The sequence below is a fragment of the Leucoraja erinacea genome, chromosome 4 (genome assembly GCF_028641065.1).
Source record: "Leucoraja erinacea ecotype New England chromosome 4, Leri_hhj_1, whole genome shotgun sequence".
Taxonomy (NCBI): domain Eukaryota; kingdom Metazoa; phylum Chordata; class Chondrichthyes; order Rajiformes; family Rajidae; genus Leucoraja; species Leucoraja erinaceus.
Window position 1 is genome coordinate 93,851,547 of NC_073380.1, and position 16,097 is coordinate 93,867,643.

The 16,097-nt window shown below is 41.5% G+C and overlaps 2 protein-coding genes across 5 annotated transcripts in view; both read right to left on the reverse strand.

The window, feature by feature from the left end:
* The window catches only part of LOC129696693 (uncharacterized), a 181,965-nt gene extending 179,119 nt beyond the window's left edge, over positions 1-2,846 (reverse strand). The window contains exon 1 of the mRNA XM_055634817.1: positions 2,834-2,846. The gene's annotated coding sequence lies outside the window, so the exon portion shown is untranslated. The remainder of the gene's footprint in view (positions 1-2,833) is intronic.
* LOC129696692 (protein MTSS 1-like) overlaps positions 1-16,097 on the reverse strand; it is a 157,013-nt gene that overhangs the window by 116,201 nt on the left and 24,715 nt on the right. The gene's annotated exons all lie outside the window — the stretch shown is intronic.

The following is a 16,097-nucleotide window of genomic DNA, read 5'->3' on the forward strand; positions in this document are numbered from 1 at the left end:
AGGCAGCATCCATGGAGCGAAGGAAATAGGCAACGTTTTGGGCCGAAACCCTTCTTCACACTTTCAACTTCACACTATCAACTACAATTAAGCCAATTATGTATCCAATTAGCTAGCGCTCCTTAGATTCCATGAGATCTAACCATCCAACGAAACATGATTGCCCACAAACAAAGCAGTGTTGACTATCCCTAATTAATCCGCCTTTTCAAATGCATGTGTGTCCATTCCTGAATAATTCCCGCCAGTAATTAACCTACTGCAGATGTTAAGGTTTCTGGTCTATAATTCCCAGATTGTTCTTGGCAATGCTTAAATAAAGACACTTTAATCACCCTCCAGTCTTCCTACACCGCACCGTTGATTAATGATGATACATCTCTTAGTCAGGGCTCCCACAATCTATTCTCCCGTTTTACAGTGTTAGTGGATATACCCGATCAGGCCTTGGAACCCATCGATTTACTCCCAGCTTTTTGTGTATCTTGGGAGATTTATCTACCTTCATTTGTCTTAGGACATGCAGCAATTCTTCTAATGTAATATGAACTTTACTAAAACATTGATTAACTTTCCCAAGTCTTCATGTCTTTCTCTGACAGAGGAGAGAAATATTAATTGAGAACCTCGCCCATTTCTTGTGCTCAACATGTAGATTTCCATTTTTGTCGGGACTGATGATCAAGTGTGAGAGATGTCGGTCAGCAGGCAATTGGCGCGGGACATGATGATTCAGCGCTATCATTGGAGGAGAGAGGAGGGGGGGTGGGATTGAGGATAGAGCACGGTGATTGGAGAAGGTATGGCGTGGCACAGACCTGCGCCTCATCCGCAGCCAGGATCGTTCCCGGCTCTCCGGCACTGTCCCGAGTGGGCCCCCTCCCCCACCCCTCAGGTGGCCAGAGACGTCGGGAGTCAGACGGGAGCAGTGCCCCCAGGCCCACAGCCAGCACAGAGAAGCAGCGCAAAACCCAGCTCAACTCTGCCTGCCACGCGAGGTTAACCTACAGCTCTGCCCGGACTTGCGGGCAATATGGCCAGCGTGGAGAAGCAGTGCAGGTGTCCCGTCAGTCCAGACAGGGCTGTAGGTTAACCTGCCGAGACGGGCAGAGTTGAGCTGCATTTAGTGCTGGATTGAGCCTCCGAAGCCGCATGCGTGCGTGTGTGAGGGAGTGAGTGCTTGCCCTCCATATTTTTATAGCGATTTCCGTGCCTGTTTCAGGGGGCCTGTTCTCTCACTAGTTCCTCTAATTCTAATATACAAGCATTGCAACCCTCGTATTCCTCCAGGGAATATGTGATCCCAGCTGCCTGCACACAACCCATTACTCCCTTTTACTGCCCAGAGTCTCAATATCTCTTGTCAACCAAAGTTCCTTACTTTTGCTGGCCTTTCCCCTCGCTCTCATTGCTGTTGACTTTAAAATCTTGCCATTCAATTTATTTAAATTTTAAAAGCTTCCTGGATGACCAAGTGTAGCAAACTCCAGGTCCTTCTTGTGGTCAGTCAGAAGTTGCAACTGGCTACACTGCCCACAGGTGAAGTTCCCAGGGATACTGGAAGATTCCCAGTCTTCCTCATCCTGGAGGAGGAATACTATGAAATAATTTATAATGTGCTCTTTCAAATTTGCAACCACAATGACAGCAAGATAGTTGAACATTCAGAGGAAGCAGGCAAAAGCAGGTTCATAGCACTTCTGAGGTAGACAAAAATGCTGGAGAAACTCAGCGGGTGAGGCAGCATCCATGGAGCGAAGGAAATAGTCAACGTTTAGGCTCCTCCTGATTTTCCCTTTTCTTGTCCCCACCCACCCCCACCCCCGATCAGTCTGAAGAAGGGTTTCGGCCCAAAACGTTGCCTATTTCCTTCGCTCCATAGATGCTGCTGCACTCGCGTTTCTCCAGCTTCTTTGTGTAACCTTCGGGTCGATACCCTTCTTCAGATTCATTCGATTTTCAGCATCTGCAGTTCCTTCTTAAACATCATACTTCTGAATTTGATTGTTTAAAAAAATTCTGAATGATTGACTAGATCAGCAGATTCCAGGCAGAGCCAGATTTGCCTGCATGTGATCATAGATTTTGTTTCTTATAACTCATCTTCACACAGTACTGATGCTGTATGGTGCTTAAGGTGCAAAGGAACTAGGCTTTAATTGTTAGGAAAGTAACCATAATGAGATGGCTGACCTGACTTGTTAGGTTGATTTGGCTATTAGGTTTAAGATATTTATAGATAAAGACAGGGCAGGCAACATTATAATTCTAAATTAAGGCAAGACAAAATTTGAAGGTATTATATAAGAACATTAAGGTAATCCCAAGAGATTTTATGTACATTAAGGGAAAAGGGTAACCAGGGAGAGAATAGGGAGCCTCAGGAGTCAAAGTAGTCGACTGAGTGGAGACACAGGAGATGGGCGAGGTGCTAAATGAGTGTTCCCCAGAATTTCAAAATCCTTTGTGCGCACATTGATTTCTCTGTGCGCTAGTTTCAAAAATTGTGTGTGTGTGCGCCCACACGCACAGCTTAGAGGGAACATTGCCTGCGAGTCATTATTAAATATGGGTGAGGTTCTGGAAGATGGCAAATGTCGTGCCTCCATTTAAGAAGGGCTGCAGGGAAAAGCCTGGGAACCATAGGCCTGTGTGTCCAACATCTGTGGTCAGAAAATTACTTGTATTTAGGATAAGATATACATGCATTTTAATGGCCTTGGGTTGAATAGGGATAGTCAGCATGGTTTTGTATGTGGGAGATCATGTCTTATGAATCTGAGAGGTTATTGAAGATGTGATCAAAAAGGTTGATAGGGGCAGAGCTGTTGACATAAGAGCTGTCTGAAGGGTCTCGACCTGAAACATCACCTGTTCCTTCTCTCCAGAAATGCGGCCTGTCCCGCTGAGTTACTCCAGCAATTTGTGTCTATCTTCGATTTAAACCAGCATCTGTAGTTCCTTTGTACACAGAACTGTTGACATTTTATATATGAATTTTAGCAAGACATTTGACAAGGTTTGGCATGGTACGGTGCTGTGGAAGGCTAGTCGTATGAGATCCAAGGAGATCAAGCCGTCCGAATAGAAAATTGGCTTCATGAAAGGACGCAGAGGGTGATGGTGGAAGATTGTTTTCCGCACTGGAGGCCTGCAACTAATGGTGTGCCTTAGTGTTTGGTGCTGTGCCCATTGCTGTTTGTCATATATCATTATCAATAATTAAGATGAGAACGTACAAGGAAGTACAATAATTAAGATGAGAACAAACAAAATTAACAATTTTGCAGATGGCGTTAAAGTGTGTGGTTTGGAGATAGTAAAGGTGGTTTGCAAAAATTCCAGCAGGATCGTGATTAATTGGGCTGATGGACTGAGGAATAGTTAATGGAGTTTCATGCAAAAAAAGCAAGGTGTTGCATTTTGTGAAGTCAAATCTGGGCAGGACAGGGCTCTGGGGAATGATGTAGAGCATAGGGATCTAGGAGAGCAGGTCCATGGAAAGGAAAGGTTTGGAGGGATATGTGCCAGGTGCAGGCAAGTTGGACTAGTGTAATTCAAAGTAAATGGGGCAAGTTGGTCTGCGTGGGCAAGTTGGCCCGAAAGCCTTGTTTCTACACTGTGTGACTATTTCCTAGTAGTTTCTGACCTTGAATTAAAATTAAATATCGGGCAGATCAAAAAAAACATTGATTAATAGGAAGGGGAAACATCATGGCTATATTCTTAATTTGTAATGTAGAACAATATTTTAAAAATGATTTCATGTAAATAATTTGGCACAGTTAAATCTCGAAAACCGAAACTCAGATTTTGCCTCAACGCAGTTCCCTGGAGAAGCAAGTTGTGACATTTTCCAATTTTCACATGCCTGTCACAACAAGCATGTCCAACAAGCGCAAAATCAGGGGGCCTGGTGCCCTAGGGTTGTTAGTGCCGAGGGAAATAAGCCATATTACTGCTTGACATGCTGCATTCCAGACATACAAAAGAAATACATTGTGTAGATAATGCAATCCACAAAAAAACCTCCAATAATGTGCAGCATTTTCACTGGTTTGATTTACGGCTCTAGTTGAGAGCAGATGGTTAATAATTCAGTCATCAGAAGTGCTGGCTCCTGGGATGCAGAACCTGTCTTCTCTCAGCATGCAAATACTACTGTCCAACAGTGCACCAGTTTCACAGAGCAAACATTTTTCATACCAATAAAGGAAAACAAGGTCACTGAATGCAAACTTCATGCATGGATACTTAGTTTTGGAAAAGGGCACCATTCTTGTACAAATTTAACAATTGGATAGAAATCACATTAGCTTGGATAGAAATATTACTGAATTAAAGTAAATGTTCACAATGGTTTCAAACCATTGTGACTGGAGAAGGAATGGGTGACGTTTCCGATCGAGACCCTTCTTCAGACTGATGTACAGTACCCACTGTACTCACTTCTACCCCAACTCAAATTTCTGGTACATTGTTGATGTCTTTCATCATGAAGACTGTTGCGAAAAACATATTCAGTTAATTTGCCATTCCAGATCTGCACATCACAATTGCCCTTTCCCTAGTGGGCTCGACCACAGACTACTCCAAGAAGCCATCTCGCAGATATTCTTCAAATTCCTTCTCTTGGAATCGTACCAACCTCACTTTCCCAGTTGACTGGCATATTAAAATTCCCCCATGAGCACTGTAATACTCTTTCTTACATGGATTTTTTATTTCCTGATGTAATGTGTGCCCTACACCCTGACTACTATTCAGAGGACGGTATATAACTCCCATCAGGGTCTTTTCATTCTTGCAGTTTCTTAACTTTACCCACAAGGATTCTACATCTTCTGATCCTATGTCGTTTCTTGGTAAGGATTGGATTTCATTCCTCATCAACTGAGTCATTTCAGCCCGTCTGCCCACATAGGCTCATTTTGATCTGTATCCCAAGAACTAGGCTTTAATAGCTTTAAAGAAAAGTGGCTTTCAGGAGGGCAAAAATGAAAACCCATTTAGAAGATAAAAAAAAGGCTTAGCAGAGTACTCACATTTTTGTTCTTTTAAATTTTCTTTTATTAAAATGGGATCTAAATACAGTACACCAATGAAATACAAAATTGGACAAACATCAGAACTATTCCCCCGGGTTTCAAATAATCCTAGTACAATTTTAATGCTGCTCAGCAATTTTAACTAAGAATAAGAGCTTAAAAATATTAAGGATCTCTACTGAGTTAGCTGAAAGTATTTAACAATAAATCATTCATTATTAATAACACGGTGACTATTGAATATCCACCGCACCTTGGGCTGCATCTTAGTTTAGGGCGATAAATAAACCACCAGAAAAATATTGCAAGAGATACCATCCTGAAAATACAGCAAAAAGAACCTGACAATGTTGATACCATGATAGTAGCTTATGACACTAAACCTGGCAGTGGAGGAGTGCGTTTGGCGCCGAAACTTTCAGCTTCTCATTGAACCTGGAGCAGATTAAACACAAGTTCAAAGATAGCATTAATTTTAAGAGGAATGGAAGAGATTGGAAACAGAAACTTTAATTCTTAGTAAATGACAAAAGAGGAAGGGAAAAGTTGCAGATTCCAGCTGGGGGCTGCGGGCGGCACCGGTTGTAGCTCCAACCCCGGCAACTCTACCCCTGGTTTCTCCCACAGTGCAGCCCCAGCTCTGCAGTACCAGCCGGTGACCTTACGGGTTCGCTGTGCCCCAGGGCGAGGCTAACATTGGGAGCTGTCTGTACGGGGTTGGATTTGGAGCGCCTCGCAGCCAGGGGTAGAGTTGCCGGGGTCGGAGCTCCAACCGGCGCCGCCCGCGGCTGGACGGAGCCCCCAGCTCCGCGATGTTGGGAGTCGCCGACCAGGTAGGGGACTAAGAATTAAAGTTTCCCCCTTCACCCACCCACCACATAAAATCCCTCCAAACTAACTGACTAACATTTATGCAATGATTCCCCGGTCAGGTCCAGATTTCAGTTAACCTAATCTACGCTGGTAAATGTTCCATTCGAAATCCGAAAATGTCCGAAAACAAGTTGTCCCCAAGGAGTTCGGATAAAAGGTTGTGCACCTGTACCATGATAGTAGCTAATGACCCTAAACCTGGCAGTGGAGGAGTGAACTTTCAGCTTCTCATTGAACCTGGAGCAGATTAAACACATGTTCAAAGATAGCATTAATTTCTAAGAGGAATGGAAGAGATTGGGAACAGAGAACCAGTAAATGACAAAAGAAGAAAAAAGTTGCAGACAAGGTTGCAGACAAGGGTGGCACAGCGGTAACGTTTCCACCACAGTGTTTGCAGTGCCGGTGACCCGAGTTCGATCCCGACTATGGGTGCTGTCTGTATGGAGTTTGTACGTTCTCCCCATGACCACGGTTTTCTGAGAGATCTTCAGTTTCCTCCCACACTCCAAAGACATACAGGTATTTCAGTAAATTGGCTTGGTAAATGTAAAAATTGTCCCTGGAGTGTGTAGGATAGTGTTACTATGCAGGGATCGTTGGTCAGCGCAGACCTGGTGGGCTGAAGGGCCTGTTCCCGCGCTGTATCTCTAAAACTAAACTAAACAATTCCACATTTGCATCTTTTGTTCTTTAAATGTTTTAAACATTAAAACTATTAACAATTATGAGATGTCTGCATTAAAATTCCTTGACATTTGATTCAGCCTGGGGCTGTGCCTTCACCAGTTGTCACATGCACTTGTGAAATTTATGATCTGTGGGGCCCAGAGTTGCTCACAGTTCCTGTTACATCCATGTTCCTTGAGGAAGTTTACATCCCAGGATCCATTCAACACAAAACGTAGATGAGGGAATTCTAGGCTACACAACCAGAAACTGTATCAGTTTTTTTTTTTCAAATCTAAAAGTTACCTAGAGAATTGCAGTTGCATATACAGGTGGTTCTGCTATTACGCACGTTTCCATTACGTGAATTGATCTTGTAGGAAAAATAACTACTATTGAAAGCCTGAAAAGCCCCAGCGCCCAATTTATTTTTCTCATTGGCACAATTATTTTTATAACACTATTTTATATCACTGAATTTTCTTATAGGAGACCTACCTGAAAATGGGAAACAGTGAAGACCATTTTATTGGCTACCAACACTGAGGATTGGAAAAACAGATGCAATGAATCACATTAACAATGAAATTAAAAGCATCAATGGTTCAGAAAAATTACCCAACATAATATAGTTGGAGAAAGTTACACAAAAATAATTTCAGAATTTGATGATTTGTCAAAGGATGAAAATATTCTGTCAAAAGAAGGTTGCTGCAATACTAAATGAAAGTTTATTTCCACAGTATAAATCAAATTATCGCCTACAAATGTATTTCAGATCCAGGCATTGGAAAGCCCTTAAACGCAAGGAGGACCTTAAAGACAACCATAAGCAATCATATCTTTAAAGTAGCTATCAAAGCTTTTCATAAATTCTGATTCTAGATATTTAATATACCATATAACTATGAAGGATGATGACTGTGACAATATATGGGAAGACCTCAAGCAAATACCACAGAGTGGAATGCATGGCATTAAACCACTCCACAGCCACCTGTCACAGTCAGACATATCACATAACTAAATACGCATTCAGGAGAGTCAAGAACAGAAATCTAGGCTGACATTCCAGTGCAATATAACCATATAACATAACAATTACAGCACGGAAACAGGCCATCACGGCCCTTCAAGTCTGTGCCGAACACTTACTCTCACCTAGTCCCATCTACCTGCACTCACACCATAACCCTCCATTGCTTTCCCGTCCATATACCTATCCAATTTACTTTTAAATGATAAAATCAAACCTGCCTCCACCACTTCCACTGGAAGCTCATTCCACACAGCTACCACTCTCTGAATAAAGAAGTTCCCCCTCATGTTACCCCTAAACTTTTGTCCCTTAATTCTCAAATCATGTCCTCTTCTTTGAATCTTCCCTACTCTCAATGGAAAAAGCTTATCCACATCAACTCTGCCTATCCCTCTCATCACTTTAAAGACCTCTATCAAGTTCCCCCTTAACCTTCTGCGCTCCAAAGAATAAAGACCTATCTTGTTCAACCTTTCTCTGTAACTTAGGTGCTGAAACCCAGGCAACATTCTAGTAAATCTCTTCTGTACTCTCTCTACTTTGTTGACATCTTTCCTATAATTCCTATAATTTGGCGACCAGAATTGTACACTATATTCCAGAATTGGCCTCACCAATGCCTTGTACAATTTTTACATTACATCCCAATTTCTATACTCAATGCTCTGATTTATAAAGGCCAGCACACCAAACGTTTTCTTTACTACCCTATCTACATACAGTTATCCACCATTACTCTCTGGTATCTCCCATTCAGCCACTGTTGAATACATCTTGCTACTCCACTATTAATACCCAACAATTGGGGAAGTCATGAGGACTTTGGAGAATATCAAGAGGGCATTACACTTTTGAAGCCTTTCAAGGATTAAAAAGATTTGGCTACATTATTTTAACAGTGAACCTATTTACAGGATGTCACCCAGTGGGTTGAATGTGGGAAAAAGATATGACTCATAGAAAAATAAGTTATTTTAATCAGGAAACAACACCCATTTGAGAGGAAACACAGTACAGTAACTTTAGCAGCAATTTCTCCAGAATACATGGTCATAAAATCCATCTCAGCCAGTCAAAGCAGTGGGGTCTCCAGGCTTGATTGACAGTGCAATGGAAACCCATGGACTATCTTTAATTGGATTTTACTGGCTTTATCTTGCACAAAACGTTATTCTCTTTATCATGTATCTGTACACCGTGAATGGCTCACTTGTAATCATGATTTGTCTTTCTGCTGACTGGTTAGCACGCTACAAAAGCTTTACATTGTATCTCAGTATACATGACAATAAATAATCTAAACCAATTGGCCGATCCAGGTGGCTATCACAATATTCAGCCTATTTTGTTATATTGATAACTAAGAGTTGTCCTCCCTTCCTAACCAATATTTGTTCTTCAATCAAGATCCAAGAACTGATTGTGTATATTGCTCTGAATGAGAGCTTGGTGTGCATTAATTGTCTGTCATATTTCCTACACTGCAAATACTTAAAAAATGCCACTGATAGAAGTAGAAACATAGAAAATAAGTGCAGGAGTAGGCCATTCGGCCCTTAGAGCCTTCACCGCCATTCAATATGATCATGGCTGATCATCCAACTCAGTATCCTGTAGCTGCCTTCTCTCCATACCCCCTGATCCCTTTAGCCACAAGGGCCACATCTAACTCCCTCTTCAATATAGTCAATGAACTGGCCTCAACTACCTTCTGTGGCATAGTTCCAGAGATTCGCCACTCTCTGTGTGAAAAAGGTTTTTCTCATCTCGGCCCTAAAGGATTTCCCCTCTATTTAAGCTGTGACCCCTTGTCCTGGACTTCCCCAACATCGGGAACAATGTTCCTGCATCTAGCCTGTCCAACCCCTTAAGAATTGTGTAAGTTTCTATAAGATCCCCCCTCAATCTCCTAAATTCTAGCGAGTACAAGCCTAGTCTATCCAGTCTTTCTTCATATGAAAGTCCTGACATCCCAGGAATCAGTCTGGTGAACCTTCTCTGCACTCCCTCTATGGCAATAATGTCCTTCCTCAGATTTGGAGACCAAAACTGTACACAATACTCCAGGTGTGGTCTCACCAAGACCCTGTACAACTACAGTAGAACCTACCTGCTCCTATACTCAAATCCTTTTGCTGTGAATGCTAACATACCATTTGCTTTCTTCACTGCCTGCTGCACCTGCATGCTTACTTTCAATGACTGGTGTACCATGACACCCAGGTCTCGTTGCATCTCCCATATGTTCCATAGTGCGATATAAACCTCTGCCTTTCACAATAAAGGTGCAATATAAACCTCTGCCTTTCACAACATTAATCACAACTACAGATCACGAATTGCAGATTTAGAATATCTACATGCAAAACATTTTGGTGCCAATATATTCCAGCTCAATTCACATTCCATTTAACATGAAGTGGGGTAAATGGCAATATTGACTCAAATGGGCTGCTGATGAACAAAGTAATTATGGGAATAATTTAGGAATTATGGAACAAGGTTTGGATAAAAGTGCTAGAAGAGAGAAAAAAAACCCGAGGAGGATCTTGGAGGCGCATTTTACCTCATACTCATGTCAGATATGCAAATTATGTGCCTAGTACAGCAGAGGGACTCGAGCATTTAAGACCTCAATTCAATGATGTTAGTCTGGAAAAGATGCACTTCTCCTGTCAGTGAATTTAGAGGCCTTTGGTAAAGACAGCATTGTTAGCATCAATCCACTGCTTTAAAATGTTTACTGTGGGTAGAACATGACTTAGAAGGAAAATAAAGGGCACAGATCACTGCTGCTGGACCTTGAACATTGTCATATTTAAGTTCTCGATCTTCAAACTCTTCCTTAGATGCCAAAAGCCCCGTGAGTCGTCTTAAGGTATTTCATCATTGTATACCACTTTGAAAAATGGCATCTGTAGTGGCCATTTGGCCTGTTTTGCATGTCATTGATGATGGCATGTGCCTTTAAATTTTAGACTGCCCGTTATATTGTGGGTGGGATTTATGACATGTTTTTCGGCGTGTTTGGAGCTTAGATGCTTGCGCAGATGTTTAGTTTTTAGATTAGTTTGGAGAGACCATGGAGAAGGTTAACCCTTGTACCATGTGGGATCATGCGGGCCATATGCCAGATCATGCCAGTGTTACGGAGACACGAGGAGTTTTCTAATGTCTAAAGTAATAAGCTGGAGTTCGAAGGTGATTGTAGTAACGAGTCGGAAGAAACTTGGACATATCTCACAGTTTTCTACCAACAATAAAGCATTTACTCATCAAAAGACTGTGTTTAAGCCATATCTGAGAAGAAGCTCTGAAGGTCTCTGTGAGTGAGCTTGCATGTGTTTGGAAGACACCCCCTTCAACCATTCTCATCCAAATAGCGGCTAAGGTGCTAATTACCTGAAAGATATGAAAATCTGCCGCTACAGCATCCGAGATATGGAAAATAGTCAATATTTCCCTGAGACTGGTCCTGATCTTCATTGTCAGACAGCAGCGTGGAACAATGACTGATTGGCAGAGGACTTGTGTTTTGAAAATGCTAACGATAATGTCTGTTCTTTCATGTGTTTCAGTTAGGGAGTCAATGATGACTTGAAGCCAAACCTTTCAATATGCTCATATGCTAGTGTCATCTGCATAAAGCAGCTTGAACAACAAAAACTGAGATGACTTTGCATCTGGTATTCTCGGTGACAGCTTCCAATTTTATGCTGAAGAACGCCTCTACTTCAAAGCTTTCTTTAAATAAAAAATTCCTGGAAAATCATTTCTTCATGGACTACTGATAGATTAGCACAACACAAGTGCTGCAGCAGATGAAAATCAAAAATACTCAAACTCCCTGACATTATGTTTAATTGTGACTAAAAAAAGATTCTACAAGTTCAAGCTAGGTGTCTGGGATCAGACATTCCCCAATGCAATATTCCACCACTCACCCATAGCCCCTAAATGCACTGGCTCAGTTCATTTCCCCTCATCCCCCAGCACTCCCTGGGGGAGCGCTTCAGTCACTTACCTCGACGGAGATGTGATTTTTCTCCGTGTCGTATCTCCACCCCCCCCCCCTGCAGCCTACAACATGGAGTGGTGCGGCGAGACCTAACCGGAGCTTCAAGCCGCGGTTGCGGCGCGGAGCCTGGGATCTTTTGCCGAGGATCGCCAGTGTTGGAGCTCCGACTGCGGGGCCAGTGGACTTCAACACCGTGAAGTAGCAGTCTCCGGTAAGAATCGGCCGACTCGGGAGCTCCATGCCGCGTGTTCCAATCCGTCTCGACGCCGGAGTTTCGATCATCCTGACAAGAGGGCTTGAACAGCGGAACATCAGCAACGGCCCCAACCACGGATGAAAGAGGAGGAAGATGACTGAATTTTATTGCCTTCCATCACAGTGAGGAATGTTGATTCCATTGTGGATGTTTTTGTTAAACTTTATTTTATGTGCTATGTGTATTATAACTATATGGTATCTCAAATGTCACTGTACCTTAATTGCTACATGTGACAATTAAATTGAATCTTGAAATGGGTACAGTTCAGAAAAACTCCAAGATTTAAATGTTGGATTTTAGAAAACATAGAAAAATAGGTGCAGGAGTAGGCCATTCGGCCCTTCGAGCCTGCACCGCTTTTGTGCTTGTTTATTTGTAATATGTAAAAATTGCAGTTCCCTCAAGGATCCAAATAAAAATTTCCCGGACAGCTCAAGATTTTAAAAATACATTTAGAACAATTTTAATAACTACAGTTTTGAACTGATCATAGCTATAAATTAAATAAAGGATGGAAATAAACTCGCTCGTTTGAACTGGCTGAATTACTTTTGAGGAGAATGCTAACCAAAAAATTTACAACATTACTTTTTGAAAGTAACAATTTTGAGATATCCAAAGAGAAAGTTGTCCACACAAAAACAGTTTGTGCTAAATAAAGTCAGAATGTTCTATGTTCACGTTGCAACATGATAAATGCATTCAGAGACCTACAAATTCCATCAACTGTCAAATAAACAACTCATTTTGTGACAAGGCAGTATCAAGGAGGTAATGTTACAGTTCAATTACAACCTAACAGAACAACTTCTGCTTGGCTCAATTCGTTCCCAAGGCAACCCTTTCATTGTCATGCTTACATAAGTGGAGTATTTAATTCCTATTAAAGAATTAGTCTACAAATGTAAATTAAAAAGGAAGTCTACTGGCAAAAATGGTATAATAACATAACCTGAGGCAGCATTGTCAATTGCCATCAACATATAACCATATAACAATTACAGCATGGAAACAGGCCATCTCGACCATTCTAGTCCGTGCCGAACACTTATTCTCACCTAGTCCCATCTACCTGCACTCAGACCATAACCCCCCATTCCTTTCCTGTCCATATACCTATCCAATTTATTTTTAAATGATAAAATCGAACCTTCTTCCACCAATTCCACTGGAAGCTCATTCCACACAGCTACCAGTCTCTTGAGTAAAGAAGTTCCCCCTCATGTTACCTCTAAACTTTTATCCCTTAATTCTCAAATCATGTCCTCTTGGTTGAATCTTCCCTACTCTCAATGGAAAAAGCTTATCCATGTCAACTCTGTCTATCCCTCTCATCATTTTAAAGACCTCTAACAAGTCCCCCCCCTTAACCTTCTGTGCTCCAAACATTTTCTGCAATGTAACTTTTATTTTTAAATTACCAACATGTAAACACATTTGTAGTTATAATACATCTGTAAATTAGTTTGCCTCAAATTAATCATTGATACAAGATTATTAAATATTCTTGTCTGTAATAGTCATGTGGTTTTTATTATATATCCATTTCAAAATGTATCCTTAAACCCCAACTTGCACACACTGGTAAAGAATGACTGAAACGCCAAACTCACCAATCCAGAGCGAGGGAGATTGAAGACTTCAGGGAAACCAATCAAAACTTCAAAGCCAAGCTAGTAGCCAACTAGCTATATCCTGCAATGGTGGAAGTGGGAAAGGCTGAACAACAAAGCAGCAGTAGGCCAGTCACTCGCCTGAAACAATCCTCCAGTGCTGCTACTGTCAGTTTATGAAAAGGAGACAGATGACCCTGCTAAACCTTCTGCACTTACCAGTCTGACTTTAAATCATGTATTGGCTACCCAAAAAGGATATATGTGCAGGAGATGAGACTATATGATCCAACCCTTTACCACCGAACCGGCGCAAGGACAGCACACCTCAAAATCTTGGCCAACCTAGAGACCTGGATATTGTCCTCCATCTAGCTCTCAGGCAGAGGCAAACACTAGCCAGCCAACAAGTAAATAGCCAACATTTAACGAGGAAAACTAAATCTTCTACTGTTCAATTTCTTCCATATAATTGAATGGTGATGGCTTTAATTTTTTGTTACTGTACAATTTCAGTTATATGGACACCTCATCCAAAGTCAACACATCCTTCCTAGCAAAGCTCGATTCATCGAACATATTACATCCTGTTGCATGCAAGTACTGTCATGGAAGGAAAGCAGGTTTAAAATCCATTTCAGCAACAGTGCCAAAATAGATAGCAAAGCTTAATAGAAACAAATCTTGTGTTACACAGACATTATATCTCAATCCATAAATTGATTTGGCCAAATTGCTAACTAAAGACCAAGTTAGAATTATTTCCAAAACAATGACCCAATTAATTATCATAGTGGATCATTTAACTGGCTAACAATACTCGGAAACACAATAACAGTATTTGAAGTAGTGCATGAAAAACTTCAATTCTTCTGTAGTTATTTATTATTATTATTATTGATCTCAACCACTACCAAATTAATGTTTATAAACCAACATAATATTTACAAATTTCTGCTTTATTTACTCGATATTCCACATGACATCAAGAAAATGTAACCATTCTGGTGGTAAAAACACTGCTTTATTATTGCTAATGAATGTAATCCTTATTTCAACACAAAATGCTGGAATAACTCAGCGGGACAGGCAGCATCTCTAGATAGAAGGAATGGGTGGTGTTTTGGATCAAGACCCTTGGGCCATTCCTTCTACCCAGAGATGCTGCCTGTCCCGCTGAGTTAATCCAGCATTTTGTGTCTAACTTTGGTTTAAACCAGCATCTGCAATTCCTTTCTACCACCTTATTTCAACAATCGTGCAAGCAGATTTCAGAAGGAACGTGCAGTTTCTGACTGCAAACAGCACTTAACATGAACTGTTCACAAATCAACTTTACTGGCTACTTATCCAGAGGAAAATCATGATATTCACGCCATGAGGCCTATAATATACCTACACATTGCAACATATGTTGAACAATAATTAACAGATTGTTTGTCTTTGACTTGAATGGACTTTGCTTTAATAGTCATTGTGTGTTTAGTAAGCAGTCAAGATAATTCACTGACATCAGAAAAACACATTGACATTGCACTTTGTGCTCACAATGTATTGCTACAAATAAAATCACCTATGATGGCAGGTCAGGATCCTGGCTCAAATCGTTGCCCACCCCACTGCTGTGCACATCTGTGCTAGAGCTAGGGACAGGATAATGCCCAGCTCTGCTTCTGCCCCTATAGCAATGAATTTCTCCCCCAGGCATAGTGCGGAGATGCTTCCTGAAATGCCTGGCAGGTGCAGGCGCTCAGCGCTGATTGCACTGAACCATAAATGATGCTCTGCCACGAGTGCACCCTGTTAGAGCCAGCGTTTGTACAACATTCCTGACAACAGCAAGTAAGCCAGGAGTTTGCACCAAGTCCCCAGCATTGAATCAGGAAGGCAAGGGTTCTTGCCAGCAACATGAGGCCCAAAGACGGTGTATTTTTTAAAGTATATATCTGTGAATGTACCAAATGTGTATTAAGGAACTGCAGATGCTGGTTTAAACTAAAGATAGACACAAAATGCTGGAGTCACTCAGCGGGATAGGCAGCATCTCTGGAGAGAAAGAATGGGTAATGTTTCAGGTCGAGACCCTTCTTCAGACTAATGGAGTTTAATCTAAACAAGGGTAAGGCGTTGCATTTTATGAAGTCACATGTAATGGAAAATTATACAATTAATGGCAATTAATTGGTCAATTAACAGATTGATGTGCAGTGGAATCATGGGGTCCTAGGCCACAGCTCCCTGGAAGTGGCAACGCTAGTAGATAAAGGGGCAACGAATGCTGATGGAATGCTTGCCTTCATAGGTTAGGCCGCATTTGGAGTATTGTGTGCAGTTATAGTCGCCGCATTACAGGTAGGATGTGAAGGCTTTGGAGAGGGTGCAGGAGTGGTTTACCCAAATGCTGCTTGGATTAGAGGGTATTAGCTATAAACTGAGTTATGTTACGTTTATCAACCTTGGTGTCATTAGAGCATCCTGTTCCTGACTTTAGACAATTAGGTTTGAGCTGATAGGAGGGCAAGTCAAAGCACCAACCTCTGTAGGCACACAGTTTAAACATCTTATTTAGTCAAGCTTT